At 39.3% G+C, this 22,076-nt stretch overlaps 1 protein-coding gene and 1 long non-coding RNA gene across 5 annotated transcripts in view; one reads left to right on the top strand and one right to left on the bottom strand.

The window, feature by feature from the left end:
* LOC138845173 (uncharacterized) overlaps positions 1 to 18,942 on the top strand; it is a 196,232-nt gene extending 177,290 nt beyond the window's left edge. The window contains exon 3 of the long non-coding RNA XR_011381983.1: positions 14,963 to 18,942. This is a non-coding gene — a long non-coding RNA (uncharacterized lncRNA). The remainder of the gene's footprint in view (positions 1 to 14,962) is intronic.
* CDH6 (cadherin 6) overlaps positions 1 to 22,076 on the bottom strand; it is a 144,176-nt gene that overhangs the window by 100,678 nt on the left and 21,422 nt on the right. The window lies entirely within an intron of this gene.

The raw sequence follows: 22,076 nt of genomic DNA, 5'->3' as shown, positions 1-22,076 counted from the left end.
ATGCAGACCTAGGAGGCTGCAGTGATGGCTCAAGTAAGTGTGTTCCTGCCACCCATGGTGGAGATCTGTATTGCATTGCTGATTCCAGGCTCCAACCTGGCCCTACCTTGGCCGTTGCAGGCATTTGGGGAGCAAACAACAGATGGGAGCTCACTCACCATCCCTCTCTGTCTCTAGCTCTCAAGACAAATAAACAAACAGAAAAGAAACATTAATCAATACAAATAACTCCTAATTTTCAAGTAGGCTTTGTTCCAAAATGTCTTTTCTGTCTCATTTACAATGGTTTTTATCACACAGAAAAGAGTATGAAAATTTTATAACAAAACAGTTATGAAAAGTTAGTTTCCCAGATCAGCTCTAAAGCTTATTTTAACTTCAGTGCAATTAGAATATTGCATAGAAGCAGTGGAAATGTTAGAAAATGTTACTGTTAAACTGGCCATAATTTAATAAAATAAAATAAATATTTTTTATTGCATTGATTACTTAACTTGAGTCAATTCGTCTAACCAAAACAGAAATATAAGTAGATGAAAACCTCTGATGTGGCCCTTCAGAGGAATTTGGGGGTATTTTCAAAGACTTAAAAGAAAATCTTTCATGTGTGTGTCTTTTTTTTTTTTTTACTTCCAAATATATGTTTTTTCATCCAATTTAAGGCAAGCAAGTTCATGATCCTTTCATGACCCTCTTACTCATCGCCATGTTTATAGTAATTGTTTTGACCTATAATCATAAACACAAAAGAGAAGGACTCTAGAAAGACTGTTCTTTCTGCCTCAGAGGGACTGCTACACCAAAAGAACTTTTGTGTTGGGGAAAAGTATATCAGCTTTGGGGCAAGAGGGTGAGGGGCGAAGTGGGCGTGAAAGTGACACCTCTGCATATCCTTTCTATCTTTGAACTTGACCTTTGCAGTAGGTGTGTTTCAGTTCTTACAGAGAGCACATAGCGTTCCTCTCAAGCTGCAGAACGGTTCTCCCATTAGATTATTTTCCAGAATGCTTAAAATGCACAATAGAACTTGACTAAATTATCATCAGTTGCCACTGTCTGACAGTTATATCCCAGACTGAAAAATCCTTAAATGTAAGACTAAGATAATTTTAAAATCAATTTTCTACTTATTTAAAAAGCCAAATACAAGAATATCTGAACAAAGAAAGATTTCAGTGGTCCTAATTGGGGAAGGTATCCTTTTTTCTCCTGTGCTTTTACCTTGAGGAGAAGAGCCTAAAAGAGAGAAAGAAATTAACATCCATGGAATGATTTCTATGTGCCAGGCATTGTAGAGGGAGTTAAACATCTTTAGCATTCTTAACTATTGCAACAATCCCCATCCAGGGTGGTCAGGATGATCTTCATTGACTAATGAAGAAACTGAGACTCTGGGCTTTCCAAGAAGTTGAATAAATGGCCTGCATTTGCACCATGAGCGATATAAGGGTCAGACATGGATTCAGTGTCTTTGACCCTGAAACTCATTTTGCCTGGCTACTTCACCTGTTTTGTAAGAGGAAGCACATGCCACGCAAGAGAAGAATGGAGAATGTGAAACATATTTTACATGAAAAGAAATACTGAGGGGAGAAAGAGGTCATATCCATTCTTTTACCTCTGTCTCAAGAATGAAAAGTCAATTTTTAATTATATGGGTAAGGTTGCCCGGGGAACCAACCTATCAAAAATGCTGAGTTCAGGGTTGTAGACTAAATATGGAGAAAGGCTCAGATTTATTACTGTTTGTGGTGAAGAAACCTTTTTTATTTTTCTGTCAGGTAGGGACTGGAATTTGTCTGCCTTCAACCTGCCCTTGACTCTGATGTGAGCAATGTGGAGTATATTCTCTCTGGACAATAAATAAATAGCTCGGGGATACTGTGGTTCAGAGTGGATGCCATATATTCCAGGGTGCTGCCAGCATGTGGGGAGTCACGTGCCTGCCAGCATCTGCTGACACATCCTTCCCTTTGGGGGCATCCACAGGGTTGCTCGGGGCAGAAAGCATCTTCTGTGTCTACCAAGAATACTCGCTTGCCTCGTGATAACATCCTTAGACCCTAAACCCACCCCCAGGTCATTTTTTCCCAAAGAACTTGCCTCTGATCGCTAGCTACTTATTAAACATCATTCCTGACACTCACCTATCTTGTTCTGCTGCGTTAAATCCTCTCTGGAACAAGGCAAGATTTAAATAAACAAACTGGGTTCATTTATTCTCAAACACACTCTCTTGCCAAAAAGCTCTATTTCTGCATGTTCAAAAATATAAGGCGGCTAAATGGCAATGTATTTTTCAAAGTACAAATCTATGTGGATTTCCTTCCAAAACGAGATAAATTTTGCTCTTTACCATCTTATCAGCATGATTCCACAGTACTCCCTAAGCATCAGAAATCACATCGAATCAGGCAGTAACTGTGATGAAAGACAGAGGAGAGAGAGTGCGTCGAGACCCTTTTCCGCATTCAGACATTGGGCACAAATATTGACTTTAAATCCCAGCACCAGGGACCAGGTCTTCAAATTCTGCTGATCAAAACAGGTTCATCGCCAGAGCATACTCAAGTTCAGGCAGAGGACACAGTGACACTGGGAGAGGAGTCTCTTCCAAGCAGGGCCTTCCTTTTTATCCCCACTAGTGTTCCAGTAGATTAAAAGCGACAGCACCAGCCAAGGAAGTTGGAGAGGGTTTAACGGTGTTTGTGATGGGACAGAGCGGTGGCCATGAACGCTGCCAGAGTTCACCGTGTGGCTGAGCCTGGAAAGGGCTGCACACCTCTGAGAACTAAATAGAGCACAAAGAGATACGCCACATGTTCCCTGCCTCACATCACCTGCATTCACACTGTGTCCCTGTCGTTTCTTAACTGGTGGGTGTGTTATGATACTTCAGTGGGTCATCATAAACTGCAACAGAAATAAAGTTGTGAGATTTGTTTCAGTGAAAGACACCTTGATTGAGGTGGTTATTAGTAAGCTGTAAATTACAATGATCAGGCCGGCGCCGAGGCTCAATAGGCTAATCCTCCGCCTAGCGGCGCCGGCACACCAGGCTCTAGTCCCTGTCGGGGCGCCGGATTTTGTCCCGGTTGCCCCTCTTCCAGGCCAGCTCTCTGCTGTGGCCAGGGAGTGCAGTGGAGGATGGCCCAAGTGCTTGGGCCCTGCACCCCATGGGAGACCAGGAAAAGCACCTGGCTCCTGCCATCGGATCAGCATGGTGTGCCAGCTACAGCGCGCTGGCCGCGGTGGCCATTGGAGGGTGAACCAACGGCAAAAAGGAAGACCTTTCTCTCTGTCTCTCTCTCTTACTGTCCACTCTGCCTGTCAAAAAAAAAAAAATTACAATGATCATTGGTGTGGGCTGTGGGGCTCTGTTATTATTTAGAGATGAGTTTGAATTTTCCCAGTAAATTTCCTGTGATTAGACAACAGTTAGCCAGTTGAATATGGACTATAAACATCATTGGTCAAAGTATAAAATTGCTATATGAATTTAAAGCATTAATAAAAACTTACACCTCGTAATTACTACATATTTTTAGACATCTGGCTCTTACTCAACAATCTGAAGAATGTTTTTGATAGTCCAAACAGGCATGTCAAAAAATAATAAATTCTTAGCAGCTAACAGCAAATAAAAATGCAAATATCAATCATGTTAGTAAAACCAATATGCAAAAGTTAATACAAATAAGTTGAACTGTTGTCTCAGAATGCCCAGTTTCCTTTTGGTTGAAGGAATACAAAAACTATAAAATAGTTATTTTATAAAAAAGTTAAATTCCATAATTTTCTTAATATTCTAGAATGTAACTAAAGTATTGCTTCTTGCATGTGTTATAGTATACCTGTATTCAGGTTTTGGCCTTTCATTTTGGGTTAAAAAAACCAGAAAATATGTTTAGAAATGAGACTGTCTTTCGTTTGTTCCCTGAAAGTAAGAAATTACTCGTTTGATTTTCACTGCTATAAATAAATTACTCATTTGGGGCTTGTTTCTCTGAAATGCAGGGTTCATGCAGTCAGTCATGCATAGGACATGGCATTGTCCCCCACACAATCCAGAGCTGCTTGCAGAGAAACTGTATGCGTAGTTAGTTTTTGTTGTTGTCATTAAGGCAAGCTGGAGATGGAAGAATGAGGGAGAATACTGGAAATCAAATAGAGAAAAACTCAAAATGTGCCATGATGGCAGATAGCAAAATAACTGTTGACTTTGAAATGAAATCATACAATATTTCCTTACAAGTATATGGGCACAGAGAAGCCGCTCAGATCATAAAATTACTCTTCTCTTGTTGTGGGATCTGATGTAATGTATTGACTGAAAAAGCAAAATTTTTCTAATTTTGGGTTGAGATAATGGCACATAAAGCATGAAATGAAGAAGAAAGAACATACATGAAAGAACACGGTATTCTAAAACTGTTTTGGAACTCTGCAGTGCTGGCATCCCATATGGGCTGCTCCACTTCTGTTCCAGCTCTCTGCTATGGCCTGGGAAAGCAGTGGAAGATGGCCCGAGTCCTTGTGCCCCATACCTGCATGGGAGACCCAGAAGAAGCTGCTGGCTCCTGCCCTCGGATTGGCACAGCTCTGGCTTTTGCAGCCTTCTGGGGGAGTGAACCAGTGGATAGAATCTCTCTCTTTCTCTCTCTCTCTCTTTATCTCTCTCTCTCTCTCCCTCTTCCTTTCTGTAACTCTGCCTTTCAAATAAATAAATAAATCTTTTTTTTTTTTTTTAAAAAGCTATGTTTCAACCATAGAGAAAGAGATTATATGACAGTAAGACCCTGCATTGAATCAGTGATTGGAAAATTTTTTTCTACCCAGGATCTCCTCAACTTCTGAGACTTTCAGAACCTATAACAGGGTGGGAGGGAAGTCATCGGGGTGGGGGTGGGGGAGCCAATGTAATCCATAAGCTGTACTTTGGAAATCTATATTCATTAAATGAAAGTTAAAAAAAAAGAACCTATAACAGCTTAAAGCAATCAGTGGACAGCATTGACTAGGTGTGGCAGATACACATAAACTCAATGTATAAGACTCTAAAGTCATGTCACAGTCAGAAAAACAATTTTTTTCAAATTTTATCTTAGTCCACAGAAATTTACAGATTCACAAATATTCTTTTCTGATACTATTTTAGCATACTTTTTGCATGTATTTAAAATCTAGTGTATTATAAGTTCTTGTTAAAACACTGGACAGAAGTAACATATTAATAAAGAATAAAAATGTACCCTTAAATACATATGTCCTTAGGCTAGAGATGGAACCATTTTGAGGCTTCATGATATGATATTTAAAATAAGATGTTAAGTGTTTAAGAATATACCATAAACAGAATAGCATTATGAAAAAGAAGTTTTGGAATTTTCACCATTGCCACTTTTTTTCATTCAAAAGCCATCAGAATTGAAAATTGTCTACTGCATGAGAAGAAACAGCACTGCACAGTCAACTCTGGACTGTCCGTGTGCTCACGGTGGCCATTCTCAGTGACCTTGGAAAGGATATTGATGCTCTCTGTGTCTCACTTTCCTTGTCTGTATGATGGAGAGAATGAAAGTTCGGTTAGCCCTCTCTGTATCTCCTTATTTGGATGCGGCACCCCCAGACTGAGCCAGTGGTAGACAGAAAATCTTCAGAAGAATCACTGCATCTGTCTGAACACGTATAGACTTCTTTTCTTGTCATTATTCTCTAAGTCAGCACAACAACTATTTACATGGCATTTTGTTGTCTGAGGTCCTATAAGTGATCGAGGGACAATTGAAAGCTGATGGGAGGATATGCATAGGTTTAATCAAATACAACACCATTTTAAAAATAAGGGACTTGAGCATCCTGGGATCTTGTTTATTCTGGAGTCCATACCCTAAGAATATTGATGGATTACTGTACTTTCTTTAGAGGGGTGTTGTGGGAATTAAATGAATGAAGCTATGCAGAGCTCTCAAGAACTCAGTGCCTGGCTCATGGCAAATGTGGCACATAGCCCAAGTGCTATATTTTGCTTCTGCCATGCCTTTGAGAAATATCATTTTATCCAGATGACTGGAATATAATCCAGTTATTCCAATTTACACTCCCAGAGTAAGACACATAATCAAAACATCTGCCTCAATATTTTTTCATTGACCACTCATTCATTTACTTGACAAACTTGTTAGAATTTTCATTTCTTTTTGGAATATTTCTAGCTTAAAAAAGAAACTCCCTTTGCTCTAAATTGGGACAACTCAATGTTTCTGTCCTGGTGTTGGGGGTGGGGAGGTGGGGTGGGTAATAGCCAATATTTGTAGCGCTTAAGGGTGCATTAAACATGTGTCCACTTGAGGGAGCTCTAAGATTTCGCCAAGGCTCAGGTCTTCTCAGTCCTAGGACAGAACACCCAACACTGGGCTTGGCTTACGTAAATTTTGAAGACAAATTTTAACTGTCCAGGATTAAAATTTGGGAAAAAATGAAATATGGGTTGTAAAATGGATCCTTATTTTATTGTTTTCCTATTATGTATTTAATTGAGGGGAACAGAAACACTTTTTTTTTTTTTTTTTGAGAACTTCAAACAGCTCAGCTGGAAGCATGGAATTAGCATAAAGTGAAATATTTATGGGAACTTAATACTGTTTAAGACTCATTTTCTCCTTGCCTTAAGACAAGAAGTCAAATTAACTATTTCTAATTAAAGAGTTGAAAATAAAGTACTGTAAGACCAGAAGTAGGGGCTAAATGGCAATGTCTAAGTTGTGAAGTGTAAAAAAGTCATTTGACTTAGGGGTCAAGGATGGAAAGATACCAAAGAGCCTCCGTAGACCAAGAGAAACAAATCAGAGTGATTTAAAAAGGAAAGTACTTGTGAGAGGCATACAACACTCCTTTGAGTGAATATTTTTCCTCCAAAAGCAGAGTTCTAAGATTAGACATGTTCGTAACCCCCTCTGACTCTTCATTATAGTGATTGAGCTACAAAGGAAGTGTCCACATAATATTCAAAATGAGCTAGAGTCTCTTCAAATATTTTCCATGGGAATTCTGGGCTGAAAAAACAATAGTCTTTCAAGGATATCAGAAAGGAAAGAAATTCTCAGAGGCCAGAGAAGACATAGCTCTGGAGGCCCCATGCCACTCTTCCTCTCCCTATTTCTAAACCGCTATGTAGAGACACAATGATTTTCTAAAAAATATCAATTTTATGCACATATTTTAACTTTAATTGCATCATGAGTGATCTCTTAAAGAGTTTGAACATTTGGCCCCTAAATCATTATAGGCTGAGTCATCTAAAGATGAAAATACAGCAATAGAAACTGCCATCCAGAAGACAAGGGAAATATTGCATTTGAATATACTTTCAACAAATGAGAACTGTAATTAAAATATAATCACATGATTAGGAGAAAGTTAAAAAGAGCACAGTGTGCTTCCTGTGTATTATTTACATGCTTAGATCTTGAAGTTTGTTTACCTTAACATGTTTTAAAGCATTTTGTACAGAGATTCCTGTTAATCTTTTCATGCACAATTCATGAAATTTCTCACAGTTGTTTATTTCTTGATTAAAATACCATATTTTTACCTGAATTACATGGTAGGTGTTTAAGCTTCCTTTGCATGCATCTCAGATTCCTCTTCAGCATTATTTTGTTTTTGAATAAACTGATTGAATTTGTTGTTTTGAGGTGTTTTTTTTTTTTATTTTTTGTTTTAAATCACAAGTTAGCCTTTAAAAATTATTTCCACTTTTTTAATGGAGATTTTTTTTCTTTGTCTACAATGTCTTCTCTTTTTGTCATGATGTACATCAATTCATGGCCTTGTCACCTTTTAAAAAAGATTTATTTAATTATTTATTTTATTTACTTATTTGAAAGGTAGAGTGACACACAGAGAGATCGTCCATCCACTGATTCACTCCCCAGATGCCTAAGCAGCCAAGTCTGAGCCAAGCCAAAGACAGGAGACAGGAATTCCATCCTGATCGCCCACATGGGTGATATGGGCCCAAATTATTGGCCCATCATCTGCTGCCTTCCTAAGTGCATTGGAAACACAGCAGTCAGAAGTCTGGCATTGTGATGCAGGATGCGGCATTGTGAGCAGCTGCTTAACCTGCTGCACCACACACAAAACCGGCCTCCTTCAACACTTTCTTAAAGAGGAAACAAAGAGATGGACCTGCGGAGGAAGCCTAATTTAATGCCCCTGAGTTCCCTGTTAACAAATAAGTTGGAAGTATATAATAATGATGTTTAATGGAAAGAGTGTACTGCATACTCATAGAGGTGTTTTTGCTGGCAAGTAAGTGGAAATGGGCCAGGCTTCTTGTTTCTGTAAGATTTTTCTGTGTGTGATGGCTCTGTGTGTCTGCTCTGTTTCTGCACACCCCGCTGCCCTTCGGTAAGTTCCCTATATCTGTGGAGAAATCATCCACTGGACAGGGAGGATTTCTCTTCCATTAGGCTAAGCTGATCTTTTAATTTGCAATGGGAGACCCTAAACCTCACCTGATGAGACCCTGGAGGACTACACAGGCCCTTGGATTCTTAACTACTGCTTGGAAATTGGGATTTCAGGGCTCTTTCTGTGCCAGAGAAAAAGCAGTCTGTTCAACTGGGGTATTCTGCAGTGAGTGAGACTATTGTTGTCCTCACTTTGTTGTGGAGACAAGCTGTGGTGGCAGCAGAAATAGCATCTGCCAGTTAAATGCCAATACAGTGTTAAAAGGATATGGAAGATAGAATTTAATTATGAAACAGACGACACTACTCAATCCTAATTGACGTACCAGGATCCAAGTCACTGGCCTGTTCATTACCAGCCAGGAGAGCAGATAGCAAAGTGCTTGTATCCCCCAGGATGGAGGCCTCAGGCCATAAATACACCGTCCCTTAACAATCACAATTAGGCAAAACAACAACACAGAGAACTGTCTTCCTAGTTCCCATAAGCTAACATAAGGGGAAAGTGTGTATTCGGTGACAATGATGGTGGGCGATTTCCTTATGTGGAACTCTGGAATTTCTTGAATTTTCTCAAGTGTTCTCAGAGTTACAATCCTTTTCACATAAAAAATTAACTGCACTTATTGGTTTAGCCAATAATATCAAGGGAACCAGAGACCTATCAAAGCTTCCAGATTGGCAGCCGTGTACTCGTAAGAGCCAAGCTGCTTTAACAACTTGTTACAAATGCCTAACAGCTCCTGAGAGAAAATATTTTCCTGAGCCTACAGTTCCTCTTTCCGCTCAGCTTTACTGCTTACTTCACAAAGCTAATGGGCAGCATGCTTCATTTCTCGTACACCAACCTATGCAGGGCAAACAATTAATAATCAGTATGGTGAACAGAAGTAGATAAGAGGGCTGGTACATAAAACTGGAAAACACAAAATTTGGAGTCAAATACAGTAGTAGTTCCTCTTATCTGAGGAGGGTATGTTCAGAGACGCCCAGTGGATTCCCGAAATCATGGCTAGTACTGAACTCTTTGTACACTAATTTTTTCCCAGACATAGATACCTATGGTAAAGTTTAATATACAAATTAGGCACAGTAAGAGATTAACAAAAATGATAATAAAATAGAAGAGTTATAGCAATATACCATAATAAAGGGCTATGTGATGTGGCCCATGTCTTTCTCAAAATATAGTATTATTATTTCACCTTTTCCGCTACAGGAAGCACTCACTCAGTGACTTTTCTTTGGTGTATGCGAATTGCCAGCATCACTGTTCTTCTGCTTTTGGACCATTATTAAGTAAAACAGAGGTTACCTGAGCACAAGCACTGCGTCACTGACAGTGCCTGCTGAGATGGATGCTAAGTGACCAAATGAGAGGGTAGAATATACAGTGTGGATAGTGGGGATGGTTCACTTGCTGGGCTGGATGATATGAGACTCTGCTACACGACCAGGAATGATGCACAATTTAAAGCTTAGGAACCATTTATTTCTAGAAGTTTCCTTTAACAGTTTTGGGCTATGGTTGACTGTAACTTTGCAAAGCAAAACCATGGCTAAGGGAGGACTACTGTGATTATGATCCTTCCTTTGCCCCTGCGTCCTTGGTCACCAAGTCTCTAACCTTGAATTGATTCAAGTTTTAGAGAATGAGATTAAGTATGATGACAAGGTGAGAGCACTTGCTAACCTTGGAAATGTCATACAACTAGCGTTACAAGAGATTCGAGTTGTAGAACCAAAATGGGGAAAATCCTAACATTTGCTGCATACCTACTGAGAGTCTGTCTTTATGCTGTGCACCTTTGTATTTTTATTTTTAATACCCTATGAAGAAGGTATTATTTTCTTCATTGTTTAATCATGGAGACATTAAATCACATGGCTAAAATTTATAGCTTTATTATTGACTAAGCTGGCATGGGGATCTAGATACATCTGACCCTAGGATCATACTTTTCTCTGTCCCTCAAAGTTTGGAATCAGAGTCAGCATGATTTTCTTCTTTGACTGATTTACCTCCTCAGCCTTGGCATTGAGGGCCTGGGGCAGGGAAAATAATGGCCTCTCAATTATGTCCACGTCCCAATCCCTAGAACCTATGCTACCTGACACAGCAGAAGGCATTTTGCAGATGAGATTAATCTGCAAAATCAATTAGGGAGATTCTCCTGGATCTCTGGGTGGATTCAGTGTGATCATACAGACCCTTGTAAGAGGGAGACAAGAGGGCTAGTAAAAGAGATGTGATGACAAGGCACATGTCAGAGGCACAGAGAGATTTGAAGACGCTATAATGTTGGCTTTGAAGATGGAGGAAGGAACCATGAGCCCAGCAATGCAGATGACCCCTAAAAGCAAGAAAGGTGAGTACATGGATTCTCCTCTAGGACCTCTGAAAACAACACAACCCTACCGACATGTTGATTTTAGCCCAGTGAGACTTCTGTACAAGAATATATTTGTTTTATTTTAAGCCTGAAGTTTGTGAAAGTGTGTTACAGTAGCAGGAGGCAGCTGGTACTGAATTCTTGGCTTTTCTGAGGTTCCCAAGATTTGCCTGTTCAGATGTAGATGGCTAATGTAGACTCCCTTAACTCAAGAGGCAGAGTTAACATGGAACCCAAGCATAGTGACAGGCAGGGCTGGTCCGAGATGCACAGCCACAGGTGTGACTGAGGAAGGCTCTCTATAATTGATGTTTTAGAAGGTCAGGGGCGAAGGCTATGGAGATGGAAGTTCAGGAGGAACCTTGACTGAAACCTTAACCCATGAGATTTACCAGGTGAAGGCATGCGAGTGTTTGCCTCTGATGCAAACAAGAAATGCTCTTGTTCTGCAACGTATAGAGCAGCTACCTCCAGATGCTTATAAAGCATACAGCCCTGAAATGTGCATATCTGTTTATTAAAATAAATGCTTGTAAATACTTCTGTACTAGTATATAGTATGTGGCATTGGGCATTGAAAGTATATGTACACACATATACACACATACATGTATGTGTACATATAATGTATATCTTTGTGTGTGTGTATATATATATATATATAAAATAAAACTTATGTAGTTTGAACATGCTCCCCACTTCGAAAGGTTGCAAGATCACATTTCTTACCCTGTGATTCTGAGGAACATGAACATTCCAAAATCCTTAATTAGTTTCACAGAGTAATTTGCCCAAAAATGAGAATTGTGAGATTTCACTATCTCATCTTTCTTCATTGAAGCCCTAATTTTTCACAACATATTTGCAATCCCAAACACTTTCTGAAAACAACAGAGATAATCTGTGTACCTACTTTGTAAAAGCATTCATTCAAGAGAGGAAAATGTACCCACCGTGCAGTGTCATTTGGGAACATTTGAGTATGTAACACAGGTAGTGTATGTTCAGAATGGGCTCCCAGGTTATGTCTGAGGCAGAAGGAATCATGTTATCAAGCTCTTAGGGTACATGGCTTGCATCTTTGGATTCCCTAAGCGATGACATAGGCCCTCTGCATTTATGCTGTGTCCCTATAAACACAAAGCCCAGAGTCACTTATGAACTAAAGAGCAGTTAGAACAGAAGCAAAGTCATATGAAGTCATGATTACCATAAAAACACTCATTGGGCTGCTCCTTAAAATAGGGTTTCACAGTTTCAGTAGTATTGACTTTGTGGCCAGATATTTTGATGTGGGGGCCATCCTATGTATTGGGGGATGTTGTGCAGAGTCCCTGACTTCCACTCACTAGATATAGTGGCACCTTCCTGTTGTCATAGCCCCAAGAGCCTTCAGACACTGCCACATGTTCCCTCGGGGTCAAAATCACCCTTATTTGTGAGCCATTGCCTTAAAATTACAAGTTAAACAATACAGGGAGCTAGAGTGAAAGATAAATATCCTGAGATTCCCTGTTAGAAAGACTAAGACCACAAGTGAGAGTGGGTAAAGTTTTGTCTGTGTGCACTCAGAATTTAACTATCTGTTGATGTGACTTAGATAATTTACATAACCTCTCCGAGTTTAAGTTCTCTCTTTTGTGAAATGGGGATAAAAATCATGCATATGGGGTCACTGTTAAGATGAAATGAGATGATGTCATGATATTGGGCCCACATAAGCACTTAGTAAAGTTGATAATTGTTCTTTCGCTGTCATTTGTCACTGCTACCGATACCATCAAAGTAACTAATAGACCCTTCTTTGTGCAGTGGGGCAACATCACTCAGTCATAAAGGACAGCTTTAAAAAATGAATTATTTGGATAAATGCAGTTATTTGCTCCTTTTAGGATTTTAAACCTCAGTCTCTCAAATAAAAGGCTCATCAAAGTTCCATTCTGTTTTCTTCTGACTCATTCATTTATTAGCAATGATTCTATTGGACACAGTTAAATATGCATTTCATCCAGTGATGCCCACAGGGAATCCACTGCAACACACACCACCCACACCAAAATGTAATGTTAATGGAAATTAACAAAAGACAAATCATTCTATAGCACACTAATTAGTTTTTTAAGAATCAAATCACCAAGAGCTGCACACATTCTACAATAATTACAAAAAGGAATAAAATAAGAATCTCATTAAACTATTTAAACAAAGTGCTGGATTTATAAAACTCCTAAGTTCCACATTAGAGAGCACAAGTGTGTTTCCCAGAAGGAGGGATAATGTTACCAAGCTTCCGTTTTTCTGAAACCCTAATTTTATTAGCAGCAAAGTAATTAATTTTTGTGACAACAAATTCTTCAAGGAGAAATAAATACTAAGAGAAATGTGAGCAAAGCAGTTTAACAAAAGAGAGAGGAAAGTATATCAAGCGAATCTTAAGAGCAAATTTTATCCCTCACTATGAATCTATTTCCTTAAAATCTGGTTCATTTTCAAAAGGGCTTCTAAACAAATCTCCGCTGCTCAAAAGATATGTGTGTCATCCGCGAGCTTGCAGATAAGTCAACTGCAAGAAAGAATGGGATGCATTGAAACGCTGTTATGAGAGATTGAAGTTATGGCTACAAGGAAAATGGGGTGGAGTCCGGGGGAGCGAGAAAGAGAGAGAGAGAGAGACTGACTGGGTGTTGTCAAAGGACAAAAGATTTCACCATTTCAGAATACGAAGATGTTGAAAGAAAACATAGTCCCTCAAATATCTAATGATCATACAGTATTAGTCAGGATAGTGCCCAAAAATAAAACGGCAGATGACCTAAATTCATATTAGATTGGCTTAATTTTATTGCTGCCATGTGCAATTAATGAATAGAGTGGTGTGGACTTTGATATAGGTTATCAAACCTTCACTGAGGGAAGGGCATTTGGCAAATTGGTTAAGAGGCTTCTTGGGACACCTGTATCCTGTATTGGAGTGCCTAGTTTGAGTCCTGGCTTCACTTCAAATCCAGCTTTCTCCGAATGTGCATCCTGGGAGGTACATAGGATGATAGCTCAAGTAGCTAGGTCTTTGCCACCCATTTGGGAAATCCACATTGATTTCTGGGTTCTTGTCTTTGGCATGGCCTAGCCATGGCTATTGTAGGCACCTGGGTCGTAAACCAGTGGACAGGAGATTCATATTCATTCTCATTGTCCCCCTCTCTCTTTCTCTCCCTCTCCCCTTCTCCCTCTCCCTCTCTCTCCCTTTGCCTTTCAAATAAAGAAGAAAACTAAAAAAGTTAAAACAGTCAATGAATTATTTTACCTTAAGCACATTTCTTATCTTCTCTGAATCTCAGTTTCTCCTCTGTGTTATAAGTCTACTGATAAAGATGGAGAGATTTGAGTGAGGTGAAGTGTACCAAAGTCTAAACATTGAACGTGGCACCTGAAAAGTGACTCTGGTTGCCCTGCTATCTGAATCATCAAAAGAGAACACTTTCATGTTAAGGTCATTCAATGTATTCTCTGGAAATTTTTTTTTAAATTAAAAAACTCTATAGAATTATTTGAAGAAAAATAAAAATGCATACACCTTGATATGTATGACAATTAGGAAAATAAGGGGCTTATATCTAATTCACTCTCTCTGATTTATATGCAGGGTTAACTTTATATCTGTATCAATCACTTTTACATGATGACAAGATTACATTCTTAGAGTCAGGAAAGGTTGGAATTATAGAACATTCACTTGATTGTCAGAGTTTGGTCATTGTATATTGTTTGTTTGAAGCCATATATTTCCAGTATCAAACATCTTTAGAAGTGGTGAACATTCCTATCCAAAAACAGTCGTGTTATTTTCAGATTTATTTCTTTTGTAAGGATTTTTATAGAAAATCTGGTTTGAGAAGTTTCTCCTATACTTAAAAGCACAATGGGAAAAGATATTTTATGGTTTTATTGAAAATGCTAGTAAGTAAAAGAAAGGCAAACGAGCGTGTACTAGGAGCTTACTCTCTGAGAACAAGGTGTCCCCAGTGGCTTTGCAACCGGCTTCTCACATAATCCACACTGGAAATCTAACAGCTTTGATCTCTGCTTTTATAGGTGGAAAAACTGTAGTCTGAAGAATTCAAGGAAATACCTGTCTCAAAAATCTCATAACTCATGTGACCAAGCTGGAATTTCAAGTTTCTCGTATAATTCTCTACAATGCAAGTTTGCCCATCACATCGTATCATCTTTAACAGCTTTTCCCCTAACACCTGAAACAGTATTTGCTTTGATTAACTGATTAATGTGCCTAAATCTGTTAACTAATACCTTTCATTAGAGAGATGGTACTTATCATATTTTATAGATGAACAAATGATGAATAGACGAAATCAAGAACAAGATGGCACAAAGTCATCATATCAAGTGCACACAAGTCACCAACTTTTATCATGACTCAGCCAAGTTTTCCAAATCCAATTCCTTCCATGAGTCATTGATCTTTGATAACGGTCTTCTTCCAGGTATATTTAATAAAATGTTTAATAAAGGCCAGTGAAAAACACCCCCTGATAGGTAAAATTCATCAGTGAGATAAATTTTCTATGAATCTGGAGAATGATTGTCCTCATCTTTCCAAGCTTCTGTGACTTGGAGAGGTTTTGTATTAATTCTTTCAGGATAGGACTGAAATTGATTTTAGATGACTTAGATGTTTATAGGCTGAGTGTAAGACCAGTAGGAGGTTTCTGATTTGGCCTACAGAATCAGCGCTTCTGTATGTACATAAATGAACTATTGATTCCATCTATCCAATCAGAAGTGTTGGCTTTCTAAAGGAGTCTGTCAGTGGGCTGGAGGCTTGAGGAGTGAGCGAGGAGTGACTGGGGACAGACTGAGTTGTGCAGTGACAAAGGACCTCGTCAATGTGCAGCCAGGCTGTGCTTGCATAATGAACAAGAGGCACATCTATTAAATCGAATGCTGTTCAAGAGATTCAATTTGCATGACAAACTACATGGTCTCCATTCAGATGTCTGCCCCTGTACACCCCATGTCCAGGATAGGGTGAGAATTCAGACATGACAGTGCAGCGTCCTAGCCAAGGGCTAAAGGAAAAAAAAAGCATCCAGAAGATGTTGGGGACTATGCCCCATGAAAAGACTCCTTCAGCTGCTGGAGCAAGCACTTTTCCCATCCGTCCTTACTCATGCCGCCCCTCTTCCTGGAACTCTCCCCAGCTCCATCTCCCTGTGCTTTTTTCCTGGTCTCCTCCTTTCCATCCTTCAGGCTGAAAAATCAAATAGCATGGCCTAAAAGGCCTTGATGGCTCCCATATCGGAGAATATGCCTTCCCAGCGAGTCTTTGCCCCCTTGCAGCACTGCTGTCTCACAGCACATCTATATTACACTTCAAAAATACATATCTGTTTGTTGACATATTTGCTTAGCCTGTTTTCCCTTTTCTACCAGACTGTAAGCTTTGCCAGGGTAGGGATGATGTCTGTTTTACTCACCAGTGTATACTCCTCACCCAGCTCATACCTGGTGCTTAGCAATGCTTCATGATTAAAAAGAAAATAATTGGGATGAACAGACGAGTGAATAAATGAATAAGAATGTGGCCTTTTTACTTTAATCACCTAAGCTAACTCTAAGAATCATACTATAAGATGATTTAAGATTCAAGGAGTGTGATATCATGTGCTTATGAAGTTAAGATATTCCAAACACCTTTAAATGGAGTGAGCATATCCGTTGGAACTGGTCCTGCTTCCTGAGTTCTCAGGTTTTAACAAATCAAGAATTTGCTTTGATTGTGGCAATATGGACAATATTGTCTCATTACTTCAAAAAAGAACCTGGTTCGCAGGTAGAGCTTTAAAGCTATGTCTATATGCTGAAAAGAAAATCTGTTCTCCAACAGGGAAGATTTGTCATAGGAAAATATAAAGAACTGTTTTTAACTATAGAGGTCAACAAAGGAAGAATAAAGGTCTGGCTGTGACTTATTCAGAGACATAGTAGACTACACTATGCCAAAAAATGGAGGAATTTGAGACAATTTTAGTATCCTCATCTATCTGAGTTTTCCCATTTGTGATCTAAGTACTGGGGTGGGTGTCTGGTATGGTGGTAAAGATGCTGTTCAGGACACTGGCATCCTGGATTCAAGCCTGCTTCCAGTTTCAGTTTCCTGCTAATGAACACTCTGGGAGGCAGTGGTATGTGAGGCCCTGACATCCACATGGGAGACTGGATTGAAATCCTGGCTTTGTACTGCATCTGTTCAGGCTGTTGCAGGCATTTGGGGAGTAAACTAGTAGATGGAAGTTGTCTCTCTCTTTCTTTCCCTCTCTCTGTCTTTCAAATAAAATGAAAATAAATATGTAAAAATTTTAAAAGATGTAAGCACTCTATGTGTGAAAAATCACATATATTGTATGCGATATTTAACTGGTTTTCTTCTTGCTTACAGTGGGGACTACAGGTGAATGATTTCTTGGAGTGAATTAATTCCGATGCTTGGTAGTGCATAGGAAATCATTGGGACTTTAACAGAAATGCTTCTCTAATTCCTTTGTTTATTTATTGATGTAGTCAATATTTACTGTGTCTCACACATTATTGTAGGTGTTGGGGACCCAGCAGGGAACAACATAGAACAGAACTTTTCTCTCTCAGAACTTGGACTCTACCAGGGGAAATAGACAACAAAAAATAAACAAATTAACAGAAGTGATTTCGCTGAGAGAAGTTTTCAGCAGGAAATGAAATGGGAGATGTGATGGTGCATCTGGGGTGAGTGGCTTTGAACTGAGACGTGAATGAGGTGAAGCAGGCAGTTGTATGCGGAGTCTGGGAAGGGAGTTCCAACAACAGGGAATGGCGAGAGCCAAGGCACTTAAATGGCAGAAGGTTGGGCATGTTTGGAGGATGGTGGTCAGGGTTTTTCAGATAAATGGAATGAACAGGATGTGTGTGTGTGTGTGTGTGTGTGTGTGTGTGTAGAGAGAGACGGAGAGAGAGAGAGAGATTTTAAGGATACAGAGTTGGGTGGAGGTTTGATGAATCAACAGTAATCTGATGGGGTAGGCAGGTGGGCTGGAGGCTCAAGGAAGAGTTGCAGGTTGAGTCCAAATGCCATCTGCTGGCAGAATTCCATCTTGCTCTCTCTTTCTGTCCTCTCACACACACTCACACTCACACTCACACATACACACACACACACACACACACCCCGTAGAGAGTAATTCACTTTACTCAAAGTCCACCTACTTAAATATTAAACCCATGCCCAAATCACCTTCACTGAATATTGGGAATGTTTGTCCAAACATCTGGGCACACTGGCCCAGCCAAGTTGACACACAAAATTACCTGTTACATCTGAAGAGGAAAAAGAGGTTAAACGTGGCTGAAGTGCAGTATACAAGACAGGAAGGGTGGTGTGTGATCAGGGCAGGTGAGTGCCATGGGGACCACAGATGCTTTAGAGGCAGCATGAGTGACATGTTTTGATTTAAATCTCACAGACAACTCTTTCTGTAGAGCCTCGGTTCCACAGAAGTGGGAGAGAGAGAGAGGGAGGGAGGGAGGCAGGCAGGCAACTTAGAGGTTTTTGCAGGAAGAGATGTTGGCTTGGACTTTGGTTCTGGGAGTAGACGGAACAGATAGGAGCTGGATTGTGTGTATTTCAAGCTAGAGATGACTGGGCTTTCATGGGCTGAATATGAGGCTGCCAGAAAGGATCCAGCCTTGAGGGATATGGGGAAAAGGGAAGGAACCAGGAAGGACCTTTCTATCAAAATTAACTGGAGTAGGTATAATTTCTATAACAACAGCGGGGGGAATCCCTGGGCTTTCTCACATCTACAGTTTATACAAGTGAAATAAGCTCTTTGTTAAATGGATGAAATTGCAATGCATTTGGAATTACTACCCATGTTTTACTTTAATTAACTATAAATCTTTGAGACATGCAAGATAAACCTTTCAGGTATAGTGTTCTTTTGGTTATAATTTTAAATACAGCAATTGAGTACTGTGTCCTTTTTAGTTGTTTTTGTGAAGTTCTTTGCTTATAAAATGTCTAATTGCTTCATTGGATAATGTATTATAATTAAGCTTAAAAAATTCAATGCAAAAATATTGTAAATATATTTCAAGTTGGTATGTGTGTGATTACATATTCTCTGAAATTTCACATGTATAATAAGAGGATCACTATTTAACAATTTGGTTGTAAAATGAATTAAAAGACTTAAATAACAATAGAAAAAAACCAATACTTTTTCTAGTTAAGGAATGACATTCTAAATACCTAATTCCAGCTTCAGCTCTAGGTACACTCAATTTATACCAGTATTTAAGATAAATACAGATAACAAAGTTTTTTTCTATTCCCAAAAACTGGCTTAAATTTTGACAAGTGAACTAAATAGCAAAACAGAAAGCCATGTCCTAAATCCAAAGTTAATTAAAATATTAGTTAACAGAGGCAAAGCTGGAACTGGGGCTCAGGTTTATTTTCTTATTCCTGGGTACTTCTTAAACTGTAACCTGTGTATATAGTATCTTGTATCCCTTCCCAGAATCAGGCACAGTGTCTCAATTTGTGAAAATGTTACCAAATAAGAGACAGACAAAGGATTGTGTGGGCAAATTGAGGCCACATTGGCCATTCAGTATCCAAATCTAGGAACAAATGGATCCCACTTCATTTAATATATACACTTATAAGTATATAAGCACTTATAAATGCTGTTGCTGAGTACTGTAAGGAATATAAAATGCACAGTAGGGGCCAGTCCTGTGGCATGGCAGTTAAAGCTGCCACATCCCATAAAAAAAAAGTGTAGCTCTACACATGCATAGACTTAGGGCCTTTCTCCACAGATGTTCTCACACTGTTTAAGCAGAGGGACCTTATACTGTGCATTTTTTAAAAGATTTATTTATTTATTTATTTGAAAGCAGAATTACAGAGAGGCAGAGGCAGAGAGAGAAAGAGGTCTTCCATCCACTGGTTCACTCCCCACGTGGCCTCAACATCCAGAGCTGCACTCCATCCGAAGCCAGGAGCCAGGAGCTTCTTCCAGGTCTCTCACGCAGGTGCAGGGGCCCAAGGACTTGGGCCATCTTCCACTACTTTTCCAGGCCAAAGCAGAGAGCTGAATCGGAAGTGAAGCAGCTGGGACTCGAACCGGCACCCATATAGGATGCCGGCACCCCAGGTGGCAGCTTTACCTGCCGCGCCATGGCGCTGGCCCCTGGAGCTGCAGTCTTTCCCCCAGAAAAGGCTATGGGAATCTTTCCCTCCTGCTTACAGCCGCCTATTTTCAGACTTCATCATTCAGACTCTTAACACCATAGTTCAAATAAATTAAAAGTTAATCAGCATTTGTGGGCTCGTCTAGCACCCGAACTACAATTTATTATAGCTTTCTATGGACAACTGATTTCAAATGAATTTTTCGTATTTGCTTGTGCAGTTTTTTAAAAGGCTTTGCTATATTACAAAAGACTCTTTTTCCAAGTGGCAATAGTAAAGATGTTCATCTTTCCTAAAAGATTTTAGTGTGTATTTAACTCGCTTTTGTGGTGTGAAAGGAGCCATATATAATACGTAAATGATTTGTTCCAATAAAATTTTATTTATAGGCATTAAAATGTAAATTCTGTATTTTATATAAGATATAATGTACTAATGAAATACTACTCTTTTGATTTTTTTCAGCTATTAAAAATGTAAAAACTATTCTCATCTTGTAAGGCATTCAAAATTAGTGAATGGATTTGGCTTGAGAGCTGTAGATTACTCCCTCCTGTTAGAGTGTCAACATTTTTTTTTAACTTATTTATTTGAAAGGCAGAGCTTCAGAAAGAGAGAGAGGGAGAGGCAAAGAAAGAGGAATATTCCATTTACTGGTTCACTCTCCGAATGGCTGCAACAGCAGTTCTGGGCCAGGTTGAAGCCAGGAGCCAGGAATTTCATGTTGCCCTCCCATGTGAGTGTCAGGGCCCCAGCTACTTTATTCATCTTTCACTGCCTTCCCAGAGTATTAGCAGGAAGCTGGATCAGAAACAGAGTAACCAGGACTTGAATCAACATTCTGATATGGGATGCTGGCATTGTAAGTGGCTGCTTAACCCACTGTGCTATAATGCTGGTCCCAATATTCTTTTTCTCCAAGAAATTTACTGTAATATTTTTGTACAACTGAGTCATCAAAATAAACATGAATTAGAAATAAACTTCTCAAGCCTAGAAATAATCACCTAAGAAGAAAAAAAAATGGGAAGACATTTGACATAACAATTAAGACACTACTTGGACCACTGGCATCCCATATTGGGGTTCCTGATTTCAAGGTCTGGCTCTACTTCTGATTCCGCTTTCCTGCTAATGCACGTCTTAGAAGGCAGTGGGTTAAGGCTGAGTTACCTGTGTTCCTGTTACCTGTGTGGAAGACCTAGATTAAGTTCCAGGCTCCTGACTTTGGCCTGGTCTAGACCTAAAAGTTGAGGGCATTTGAGGTGTAAATCAATGAATGGAGGATCACTTTCTTTCCCTGTCTCTGTCTGCCTATCAAATAAAAATACAACCCAGTTTTCAAAAGCAGTGAGATGTATTATATGTTCTAAAACTATATTGAATGTATGCACAAATGAATGATTTAAATAATACAATAGCCTATTTGGGAGAAATTGTAAACATGATCCCTTTATATTTCTTATGTAGGAGGATGTGGATTTTGAAAATCCAAAGAACCTTCCACTTGTTTAACAAAGGTGACTGTGTTTTGCAATGCAGTCATTGCCAGAAAACTCAGATTTTACATCATCTGTTTCCTGGCACAAATGGGGAGCTTTCTTGTCTACCATCAAATTAGATGACCCAGGTTTGATTCTATGCAGGGATCTGTCTGGTTTCCTTAAGGACATGTGTGATTTACACGTATCAGGAGACACTTCATTCCTTGGGTAAATTTTGCAGCCCAGGAACAATAATGTCAAAATTGCTCAGGTTTATTGAGCCAATACCATACATGTATCTCATTTAATCATCACAGTAACTTAAAGAGGGAGGATGTTGAGGGACAATGTGGTTGAGTGACCTATCAAGCTCATTTTGCTAGTGAGCACCTAGATGAAGACACTGCCTCCTAAATCTAATTACTGCTCTTCATCTGCATGTACAAGGGGCTCTGGAACATTCATGGAA

This window comes from Oryctolagus cuniculus, chromosome 14 (genome assembly GCF_964237555.1).
Source record: "Oryctolagus cuniculus chromosome 14, mOryCun1.1, whole genome shotgun sequence".
In the NCBI taxonomy this organism is placed as follows: Eukaryota; Metazoa; Chordata; class Mammalia; order Lagomorpha; family Leporidae; genus Oryctolagus; species Oryctolagus cuniculus.
The sequence above is the reverse complement of the archived record's forward strand: the minus strand, read 5'-3'. Positions and strand labels throughout refer to the sequence as shown.